General features: G+C 36.4%; 1 pseudogene; it reads right to left on the bottom strand.

Annotated features, from left to right (window-relative positions):
- Positions 1–1,724: 1,724 nt before the first annotated feature.
- On the bottom strand, positions 1,725–11,310 carry LOC107754351 (gamma-parvin-like; annotated as a pseudogene).
- Between the last annotated feature and the right edge of the window lie 571 nt (positions 11,311–11,881).

Raw genomic sequence — 11,881 nt, 5'->3', positions numbered from 1 at the left:
CGTTTTAGGAGGGCGTGGACAAGTCTTAACTTTTATAAAGTATATCTCTTTGGGTTTGAGACTTTAGTCTTTGCAACTTTACAGATCTCCTTTATGCACCAAGAGCTTGTAACACTCCAAAGAGAAAGGAAAAATTGAAATCGCATCATATGACCCCTTTAATCAACATGACGTTTTAGGAAACAAGGAAAGTCATCATTCCCATAATTAGATTCTCACCACTATGGAAGCTTGAGCTGAAAGCCGAGATTTGCTGCAAGCGATTGCAACTCAAGTCACCGCTGGAAAACCTTTTCACGTACAATAAATTACAGTGTTTACCTAAAAATCCAATGTCGCGCTCCTGTCTCTACATCAACAGTTGCCTTACTGTCAATCTTCACCTGTTCGTACGGCTTTGTGGCTTTTACCTCGCAACAGCTGGTCTGGTAAACTCTCGTCATTGTTTCACAAGTGGGTACTATGTACAAAGTAGCATTATGTTATACTTTGTCAAATTTGTACAAAACAGGAAAAATACACTTTTAGACAGTTAAATTTTTTGTTTGTGTTGTTCTTACCACAGTTTGGGTTTCTCAGTGAAGCATTATCTCCAGCAGTGACTCAGACGCCTTTCTTGCTCTAGGCATGAGATGATGAGACATCAGCAGGGAGTTTCAGTCATACGTTGCTGGCATCTGTATTCATTTAAACCATTCGTCACCAGCAGTATCCCCCCCATCAACCTTAGAAATTGCCCCACCAGGTCATTAGATGGTTCGGAGTGGACGCAGAGGGCAAACTGGACAGCGACGGATATGTTGTGTCTCACAGGGTGTCGTCTGGTCACTCGGGGTCATTACGTAGGCTGCTTTTGAAGTTACTAATGTGAGAATTTCCAGAAATTCTGTCCATCTGTCTGTCCAAACCACCTACACGTCTCTACTGCAATCTGCTTTCTTACCGCTCGCCATCCTACAGATTTCATTCATTTTTATGACACTAACACCCACGGCAAGGGATAAGTAAGGCTGAAAAATTGCGGTTATGAATATAAACGAATAACAAATGGGCGTTAGGATGAAAAATGTCAGCTTCTCATAAGTTTTCTGCTCGGTAACAGCAATGGTAAAAAAAGTACCCAAGGGCAATTCACCATTAAAACGCCATCAGAGCATCCATCCACCCGCACCTCGAATCCCGGCCCATTCGCTGAGAGGAGACTCTCTTAAACCGCCCATTATGCTTTTGCCATTTAGATTAAATGGAAGTCATTCAGCGTATCCAATTTGAGAGAACACACATTAAGAAAATTCAATTACGGAGGTGGATGGAGGCTATTCTCAGTGAGAGATGCCCTTTACTGTTGACATCAAGAATATGAACTTGAGTTCCTCTGAAGTTTAGAAATAATATGTTTGTAGTGTTCAGTTGAAATTTGTCCACACACTCTGACCAATGTTTAACAATATATTTATGATTTTAGCAAAGTTTTTATAGCTAACGAGCAATGGAAAAGTACATTTTACCTCAGGATTTCCCTTTTTTTCATTAATAATAAATAAATCTAGTTTTATAATAATAATAAATAAATCTACTGTTCTGCACATAGGAGTATATCCACAAACGTTTTTTTCAAAGTGATAAAGCTTGTCACACAGGCGCACGCACGCACACACACACTCGCAAATAAGTCCAGTATTGAAGAAGAAATTATGTTATGTTTCAGAGCTGATATACGCGCCACTTTTATTCGAAAACAAGCTGCAAAGTCAGTGATACATAAAGACTAATACACATCTGTCCAAAAAAAAAAAAAACCTGGAAAGTGGGAAAATGAGAAGGTGACATTAAATTGAAGCTGTCAGCATCCAAAAGCAATTTCCATGATGAGATGAGTGGCCATGTTCTCTCATTTTCTCTCTGAAGCCTCTTCTATGGATCAGAGACACTCTGTACAATTGCTTCCAAAGTGTTCTAACACTCTGAGTGCCAAAGTAATCTGACTGTCAACTGATTTTTAGTCAGAAGACAGACGCACATTTACAGTGAATTTGATTATTTAAAGCATTATGAAAGGTTTTATTAAATTGAAAGGTGGGTCACTATATTATTTGTTTTTGTGCCTCTTGAATAAGTAATACAACACTTTCACAGTGGCCGGAACATCTTGGGAAACAATATCTGTGAGAAACATGCGAAATGAGCGTATGAACAACCAGACAGATCAACAATAGATGCTAAATAACAGCTATTCTACTAAAGAAGTACACAAAAACAGCCTAAATAGGGGTTTTAGTTCCGGCAGTAGTGCACATATCCTTCATGAAGTGTTATTATTTGCAAAATAAATTCAAGCTGGATGGTGAAGTGAGAGAATTGTTGATTATAAATAAACATTGAAAATTACAAGAAGACAGATAAATGCCAAAGTGAAATATGTATATTCATTAATGTAAATGTATGTAATTAGGATCAACGGCTGCTTGATAGTAAGCCTAAGGAAATGAGTATTATGTTTATGAATGTATGACCACAAATATTCACGTATACATGCTTACAAATATTTGCTTATATCGTAACCAGTTGACCAGACTGAAATTTCTTTTACTTTTTATGTTATACTTTGGGAAAAATATTTATGTATGTACCCATGAAGGAGTGTTGTTTGATTGTTATTGTGTTGAAGTTCATAAAAATAAAGTAAAAAAAAAAAACAAGTGCCATTTTAAGTTTTACAAAACATATAGGTCATTTAATACTCCTTTTTATGGTTATGTTGTATTGGTAATAGTAGATGATTAATCAGTCTTCTATTACCAATACAATTAACATTAATTAACAAAAACATATTATTAATATATAATATAATTTAATAATATTTTGGAATAAATGTTTGAATATTTTTGTGAATTTTAAGTTAATTTTATTATTATTATTTTTTTTTTATTCTTTTGCATTTAAAATGCCATGATGCTTTCTCCTTTGCAAACCAGAAGCTATTGAAAGAACAAGGTCTTTACTTGATTGTGTTGTGTTGTTTTATAGGCCCAGACTAGAGTGAAGCTCAACTTCCTGGACCAGATAGCAAAGTTCTGGGAACTGCAGGGTTGTACATTGAAAATTCCTCATGTTGAGCGCAAAACTCTGGACTTATATGTGCTTTACAAGGTAGGACTGAGGTTATGTCGTCTTTAGCGGCCATGTGTAAAGTTTTAAGCATATTACTTAATTTCTGCAATTGACAGGTAATTTAGCATGCTAGAGTTGAAAACATTGTCCTATACTTTCTCAGTGGCCTTTTTGAAAATCAAATATGGATGTAAACATGTCTTTGGTGACCCCCTGTCTCTGTCTAGCTGGTCAAAGAAGATGGAGGCTTTGATGTGGTCTGTAAAGAGCGGAGATGGACCCAGATTGCACTGAAGATGGGCTTTGCTCCCGGCAAAGCAGTTGGCTCTCACCTTCGTGCTCACTATGAGAGGATTCTCTACCCATATTATTTGTTCCAGAAAGGAGCTAATCTTATGGTGAGGTTTCTAAAGCGCTTGTATAACCTCCCCTTTCCCCTTTTCAGCCTCATGTCATTCCGTTTCCATCCCTATCAGGATAAATGTTCTTTGTCATGGTGCACACATGACAGCCATTGTCCATGATTATGTTTTTGGCAAAGAACTCATCTGTATCTGAACAGGAAGTGTGCCCCAGTTTATGAAGCATTGTTGTTAAGCGGCCTAGTTTATTTTCACCATATATATTCATTGCAGATTAGGCGGTGTGCACAGTAGTTTACATAAAAAATCTCTTCGGGAAATACATCATACAGCTAACTTGTGGTTGTGTTCCTGTGTATGTTTTTACAGGGTGACATTTGTAGTTTGTTTTTACTCTTTAAGTAGTGTCTGGCAGGCTGTTCGTCTGTGTTTTGGTGTTCCTGCGGGTTCAGTGGTTAACAGCTTTCTTTGACGTGCATGTTTTTCAGTGCTGTACCCACAGTCCCCTCCCCCTATCCATAAAGGGGTGTGAATTCATTCAATGAGCCCTGAGCTATAGGCCCACTCGCCTGCTGCTTTTACCCCATGGTTAATACCCTAGGGCTGATCTGCTTTGCCTCTCACTGTTGCTTGCTTTAATAATGTCCACCCTGCTGTCATGTGGCTTTTTGGTTAATTAGATAAGAGTGAAGCCACATGTGCACACATATTATGGTGTTATAAATACAGCTATGCATTTGTATTATTTCAATTTATATTATAAGGGTTTTTTGTTGTAAATATATGAGCTTATTACTTGCATGGTGTCATCATTAAATCTCTTTCTTCAACAGAACTCTCAGAAGCCAACTCTGACTAATGACACCAAAGACAAGGAGTACAAACCCCATGACCTGCCCCAGCGTCAGTCGGTGCAACCAGCGGAAACCTGCACTATCGCCCGCAGAGCTAAACGGACCAAGGTAAAGGACAGATACAGAAATCTGATTCATACTTAGACCAGTTTGTTCAAACTAGATAATAATGCCTTAGTTGCTGACGTTGCCTCTCTTCATAGGGCCGCTGTTTTAAATCCGAACCGGGTGAGGTATGCGAAAACAAACCCAACCTGAGAAGGAGAATGGGCTCATATGTGGCAGAACCAGAACCAGGTACAGATCCATATTTTTTATTTCTACATTTACTCCCAAAAATCACATTGCATGTTTTAAAGTTCATCATGGCTTGGCATTAACATCCATCTACACACTTTTTTTTATTTTACTTTTTTTTTTAAAGAAATGAATACTGAATAAATAATAAATAAATGAATAATGAAATTTCTATTCTGCATGGAAGTAGGGCTGGGCGGTATATCGAGTTTGTACGATATATCGATTATATATAACGGCTGCTTGATAGTAAGCCTAAGGAAATGAGTATTATGTTTATGAATGTATGACCACAAATATTCACGTATACATGCTTACAAATATTTGCTTATATCGTAACCAGTTGACCAGACTGAAATTTCTTTTACTTTTTATGTTATACTTTGGGAAAAATATTTATGTATGTACCCATGAAGGAGTGTTGTTTGATTGTTATTGTGTTGAAGTTCATAAAAATAAAGTAAAAAAAAAAAAAAAATTACAAGAAAATATTTATTATGAAAATATTTAATATTAAATAAAAACATTTGATTAAAACATCAAAAACAGACCATTTTAAACAATATATGATATCAAACAGATGGCAGGAAAATAATGCTGCCTAATAAGATTTGAGTTTCTCAAGTGGTTTTGTTTGGGATGTACACACTCGACAACAAGGCAGCTCACTATAGGGTTTAGACTGTCCCAAATTAATTACTTTGAGGGTCAACGGATTGAATCAGAAGTCCTCGGTCTATGAGAAGATCCAGTGCAAGTGTCACATTATGAAGCTGCATAGGGGAATACACAACAATGACAACAAGATCAAATTTTTTTAAAACAAACAACTAAATGTAATGTAAATCTGCAACACTGCGAGTTCTCTGGCAACCATAAGATCATTAGTTTTGATTTCTGTCTTTTGCATTACCCTCGGTTTCTTAACATGCCTTATGCTGCTCTGCTGTCATATCCACAGTCATCCTAAGAGACGTTAATTATACAACGGCGAGACATTTCCTGGAGGTGCGTGTGAAGTTACGCTGATGTAAAATCCTATAAGCCTGGATTAAATTTTTCTTATTGTTGTAAAGCGAAATGGAGCTGACTAACAACATGGTTCTCTTGTTTCAGTGCAAATGCAAAACTCTAAGGTTCTCTCAGGTTCTCACCATTTCTGAGCTCCCGACAGGACAAAGGAAGAACTCGCAGAGTGATATGAAGAAGCCCTCCAACTGACCGATCAACAAGAGCAGAATCTCTCCATCTGCAAACTAACAAAACATGAGACGTCAAAAACAAGCCCATAAAAGGCTTGTATTGTTATAAAATATATATTTTTTTGTGATCATTTAATTCTAAAAAATCAATTTCTTGTTGTCCTCTCACTTCCAAACCCACCAACATATTTGTTTTCAACTGTTTTGGACTGTTTCCACTTGTTTTAAACGGTGCTTGATCTGTGCGTATTTCTCTCCTGATTCAGACGAATATTATAGATAGACAACTCAAATAAAGTATTAGCTGGAAGCAATGGTTTGAAGGTAAAAACATCTTAATGAAATCTGTTCTGATGAAGAAACAAACTCATCTACATCTGCAGCAAATGTTAATTTTTGGGCGGATTATTCCTTTAACCTTTAAGTTGACCTCTAGAAAAAAATGCACCATGAGGCTTTTAAACTAGGGTTAGCATACCTGTTTGTCGAGGTCTGTCACATTCAGTCCCAGAGATGATGTTCTTATTCACAAAGTGCAAAATGGCTTGTAGGAAAGAAAACTTAATGAAGCTGTGAAAGACATGTGTCAAAGGCTACATTTAGAGACGTATCGAACTAAATCGCAACCTTTTTCACGGTCTCAATTTTGTGAGCCTCCAGCTGGAAGAGCTCATCAATGGGACATTCCTCTGCAAAGACATTGCAAGAGAGAGATTAAGAAGCAAACGCTTTCTTCTTTATACGCCTCCACTATCTGAAAGTTACTGATGCTTATAAATATGGAAATGAAAAGGCTCAGAGTTCAGCCTCTGTTTGACTCACTGTTAGATTCTCTCTCAAGCACTTCACTGGAATTACTGCGGAGACAAACAACAGACCATGAAAACACTGGTTTGGATGGTGTCACAGAGATCCAAAGTGCAGTTGAATGTTTAATAGGGAAGGAGGTTCTTCACAAACCTTTGAAATGTGATGAATTCTGTCTGCCTTGATGCCACTTTTTGTGACCTGTTTAACAAATTAGATTTGAATGAATGCTGACAACGTGAATATTTGACTTCTGTAATGTAATTTAACTGCTCAGTGAATATTCAAAATGAATAATGTGGGACTTGATTCCATTTGGATTTGATTGGATGATGGATATCAGGCTCTTATAATATTGGTTAATACAATTTTTCTCTGGATGTGCAGATTTGATACATGAGCAGGAAAAGTTTTTTTTTTTTACATGAGCAGAATTTTTTCCCCCTTTTTTATAAAATGCATATAAATTTTTCTAATAATATGCAATGATGAATTGTGTTCCAGAAATTAAGCAATTTTTCATTATAATATGCATATGATTTTTAAAAATATTTTGTAGAGATAAACTGTAAAATGTTATGAAAAAATTATAATATGCATGTCAATTTTTCAAAAAATATGGAATGATGAATTATGACAAAATATGACATCATTTTTTTTCATTATAATATGAATATTGATTTTTTTTTTTAATATGCAGTGATGAACTGTAAGAAATAATGAAAACAAAATGTTCATTATAATATACATATTATTTTTTTAATAATATGCAATGTGTTGTGAAAAATTATGAAAACATTGTTCATTAAAATATGCAAATTAATTTTAAAATTTTCATTTTTCAAATAATATGAAGTCACAAACTGTGAAAAGTTATGAAAACATTAAATCATTTTTTTTTCATTATAATATGCATAGTAATTTTTCAAATATGCAATAACAAATAAATTGAAAATAATTGCTCTTTACAATATGCATATTCATTTTTTTAAATAATATGCAGTGATGAATTGTGAAAATTATTAAATTATATTATATTGGCAACACCCTAGCAACCACCTAAAACAGCAGTATTGTGGTGTTAGTGACTTCACAACCTCTTTAATATACGGCCAGTGTAATTTTGAAACATTTAGTTTACACATTTAAATAATTTCAATATTAATCACCTCACACTGGATGACATCCACGCTGACGTTTACAGGCAGGACTAGATCGGGTTGGAAATGCCTCGCCATAACCACCAGAAGATGCATTGTAGCCAAAAGGTCTCTACTGTGAATGACTGACAGATGACAGGGTTGGAGAACGGTGGACATATACTTATAAATATGTAAATAGGTTAGTGACAAGATTTGATTTGATTGCCTCCTGTTTAAAATTCCATTTGGCCGTTTCCTCGTTCAGCCCTAAGGTCTCGTTGAGAGCTGTCAGGATCACCTCTAGTTTCCGTACCTGGGCGTCAGTGCTCAATGCGATCTCCTCTATATGTAACTGAACCCCCGCTACCCTGCCTGGGATCAAAACATGCACAGACTGTATAGAGGGTTATCTTTCACCTCAAAAAAGAAAAGAAAGAAGCCTTTTATTAGAAACATTTTTTGTATTTTGCCTTAATTTTTATGACAATTCAAGAATAGTTCACCCAAAAATGGAAATTTGCTGAAAAAGTACGCATCCTCATGCCAGATGTAGATGAGTTTGTTTCTTCAACAGAGCAGATTTGCAGAAATGTAGCATTACATCACTTGCTCAGCAATGGATCCTCTGCAGTGAATGGGTGCCATCAGAATGAGAGCCCAAACAGCTGATAAAAACATCACAATAATCCACAAGTAATCCACACCACTCCAGTCCATTAACATCTTGCGTCAGAATGAGAGTCCAAAAACATCACAATAATCCACAAGTAATCCACACCACTCCAGTCCATCAATTAACATCTTGTGAAGCAAAAAACTGTGTGTTTGTAAGAAACAAATCCATCATTAAGACATTTTTAACTTCAAACTGTTGCTTCTGTCTAAAATATGATGCCATAATACATAATATTGCTTTCTTCAGTGAAAAAGTCATCTCATCTGAATCAAGAGAGAAATATGCTTGGATGAAGCACCGTTTACAAGCCAAAACAGTCCAAAACAGCTCTAAACAAATATGTGGGTGGATTTTGATGAGAGAGGACAACAGGATGGACAAGGGATGGTCAATTGTGAAGTTTGAAGTTAAAATGCTTTAATGATGACTTTGTTTCTTACAAACATGCAACTTTTCACTTCACAAGACATTAATTGATGGACTGGAGTGGTGTGGATTACTTGTGGATTATTGTGATGTTTTTATCAGCTGTTTAAACTCTCATTCTGACGGCACCCATCCACTGCAGAGGATCCACTGGTGAGCATGTGATGTAATGCTGAATTTATACAAATCTGTTCTGATGAAGAAACAAACTCACCTATATCTTGGATGGTCTGAGGGTGAGTACATTTTCAGCCAATTTTCATTTTTGGGTGAACTATTCTTTTAAGCATGTGAGGTTCACCCAATAATGTGCCTGTTCATAATTCTCTTGCTCTGACATGATTCTTACGTAACAGGTGATGCGAGTCCATCATAAAGGTCTTCCTCCAGAGTTCGCACCACAATGTGTTTAATTTTCAGAGTTTTGTTGATCCATTCCACCACCGCCTGCTACAAAGCAACCGAGAAAATCCACAGATATTCAGACACCCCTCAAGAAATGAGGTTCTCATTGATATCAGTGGGTTAGTTAGTACAGCAACTAATGAATTAGTAGACGTTTTTAATAACTCAAACCAGAAATGTTCAAGTTATCAGCCCTGAGCATTAGCCACTATGCCACACCACCCTAAAAAGATGTTAAGTATCCCACCTCTTTAAGTTTGTTGAGTGTGGGGTCTTCTAAAGATGTCGGTTGAATGATCATTCTTCTCTCTGCTCCTTAAGACCCACAATAAAACACATCATTTGCCACATTATCAGGCTCTGGATGCTTATTTGCTTTCAGCTAAACACTGGGTCTGTCCTTCATAAAAGACTGTGACTGCATCCTAATTCACATACTATACTTACTACATAGTGTGGAAGATTAGGATTAGTGTGTTCTGAATCCTAGTATGTTAAAAAAATAGCAAGCCAAATGTGCACAATTAATCTCATTCTTATGCTTTTCAAAACTCATAACCCCTTGCAATGGATAAGAGGAGTTTGTTGCAAGTCTCTTTTAAAATTGTCAATCGTACATTTTTTAATGCAAAAAGCTAAAGTAAATAGAAAATTAATTTAAATGAGTTGCATGCAATTTCAGATGTTTAGGCTTAATTAGACACACCCTTTCCAGAAACCACACCCTCCAAAGACCTGTCATCCAATCCAATGTCAGCAATCGCTTAATTGTAAAAGACATGGACAGAAAACATTTTCTGATAGGCTTCTTACTGTTTAAAAGACTGTAGCCTAATTCTACTAAAAATATGATTGGGTGTTTTTAATTCAATTTTGAGGAAAATTTTAGAGTCTTTACAGTTTGGTCAAATATTAAGTCAAAATAGACATTAAAAATGAGGGCTGTAATTATTCCCAGTTCACGCATTATACTGGAAATGAGAGGTCAAGTTGAGCGCATTGCAATGTGAGATATACTGTTCGGTTTAGTGTGCTCTAGTTGTATAATACACATAATGGCATATGTAGAAAGGTATTCCATGCATATAGAACATTTGCATGTTTTGCAAAGTATATACTGCATAAAAAGTAAATAGTAGTACTAAGACATGTGTGGTTTCTTAGAACATACATTTTAGTGATATAGGCTAGCCTATGTCATGTATAATATTGTGCCAACACTAGTGTATATACTGTAGCCAGTTTTGTTCTTTTCCATTATTAGCTAAGTACATACTTTAGGCCAACATTGAAGAATGTAAATTGGGAAGCAGTCCTGACATTGTCATGATGTTGTGATGATCACTCACCCTGACGATTGGAGAATTCGCCCTTTTCCTCTTCAGCTCCACAGTCTGCCATTCTTTTGACTGTTTCAAAACATAGTTTTTGTCAAAAAGTGAACTTTATTAATAGTTTCACTCAGCAGACATTTGATTTCTAGTGCTTCTGTTTGAAAACCAAGTGATGCTCGTTCGGGTTCTGTCTGCGTGTTTGTGTCCTGAGGGAATTTCAAGGACGCGATTAATCTTGAGGTTTTGTTTTCGGATGGACATTTTTATGGCAATGATGAAGTACGGCGAACCAAAGCCGACTTCAAACGTCAAAACACAAGGACGGAGAATCTCCACAACACACAGCAGACGTCTGCGGGAGTCGGCACTGATCTCACGCTGAACGGAGGAGAACACACGGAGCTCGGAGATTTCTGCCTTCCTGCATCACGCACGCCAGCCCACATTGACATAACACAGACTGACAGGCAAAACATAAATCTCTCTGACAACAAAAACATGCTGCGGGAGAGAAAAACAAGATGGAAAAAGAAAGGACCGTTTCAAATCTCAACCATCTCTTCCTCTTTAAAACAATAGTTGGCCCAGATTTACGGTCATGGAACACAAAATCTCATGGTGACCATGTCCTTTAAGGTCCAGAAAGTACATAAAAGCATCATAATTATAATTTTAGAGTGAACTTTTGCTTTTAATGTCTAGCAATAAGGTAAAATGGAAAGCAAATTGAAGCTTTAGCTTCACAGATGTTTCTCCTGAGAAGAAAAAGTCAAAAAATATCTCAATAATGTCTCAAACTGTGCTCATATGTCAAAAATATCTCACTTTTATCTGAGATGTTATCCATATTCATTTTATATAGCTTTAATTAATGTACAATTTGATCAATTTTGATTCTCCAAAACAATTGTAGGAGAAACATCTGAGACAAAGGCGATGCTCAAACATAAAAGAGAAATCCATGAAGTCTACTGCGATATTATGAAAGAGCAATACAGCCCAGCCTTGTTTGTTGTCAAAACTTTCACCTCGGCTCTCGCCACACTTCTGGAGAAATCCTTCTTCTTTAAGTGGGCCTGCAGACGAAATGTCATCCAAACGGTCCGTCACCTTTACTACAAGGATCGATCAACTTCTACAACACAACCGACCATCTTTCTGAATCGACTACAAAAACAAATACTCAGAAACGGGTGAGGCCTGTTTCAAAACCAGACAGGAAGTGGTAAGGCACCACTTCCTCTTTTGTTCTATTTTGTAGAAGC

The sequence above is a fragment of the Sinocyclocheilus rhinocerous genome, unplaced genomic scaffold, assembly GCF_001515625.1.
Source record: "Sinocyclocheilus rhinocerous isolate Xijiao unplaced genomic scaffold, SAMN03320098_v1.1 scaffold561, whole genome shotgun sequence".
In the NCBI taxonomy this organism is placed as follows: Eukaryota; Metazoa; Chordata; class Actinopteri; order Cypriniformes; family Cyprinidae; genus Sinocyclocheilus; species Sinocyclocheilus rhinocerous.
Note: the sequence above shows the minus strand (reverse complement) of the source record. Positions and strands in the feature narration are given on the sequence as shown.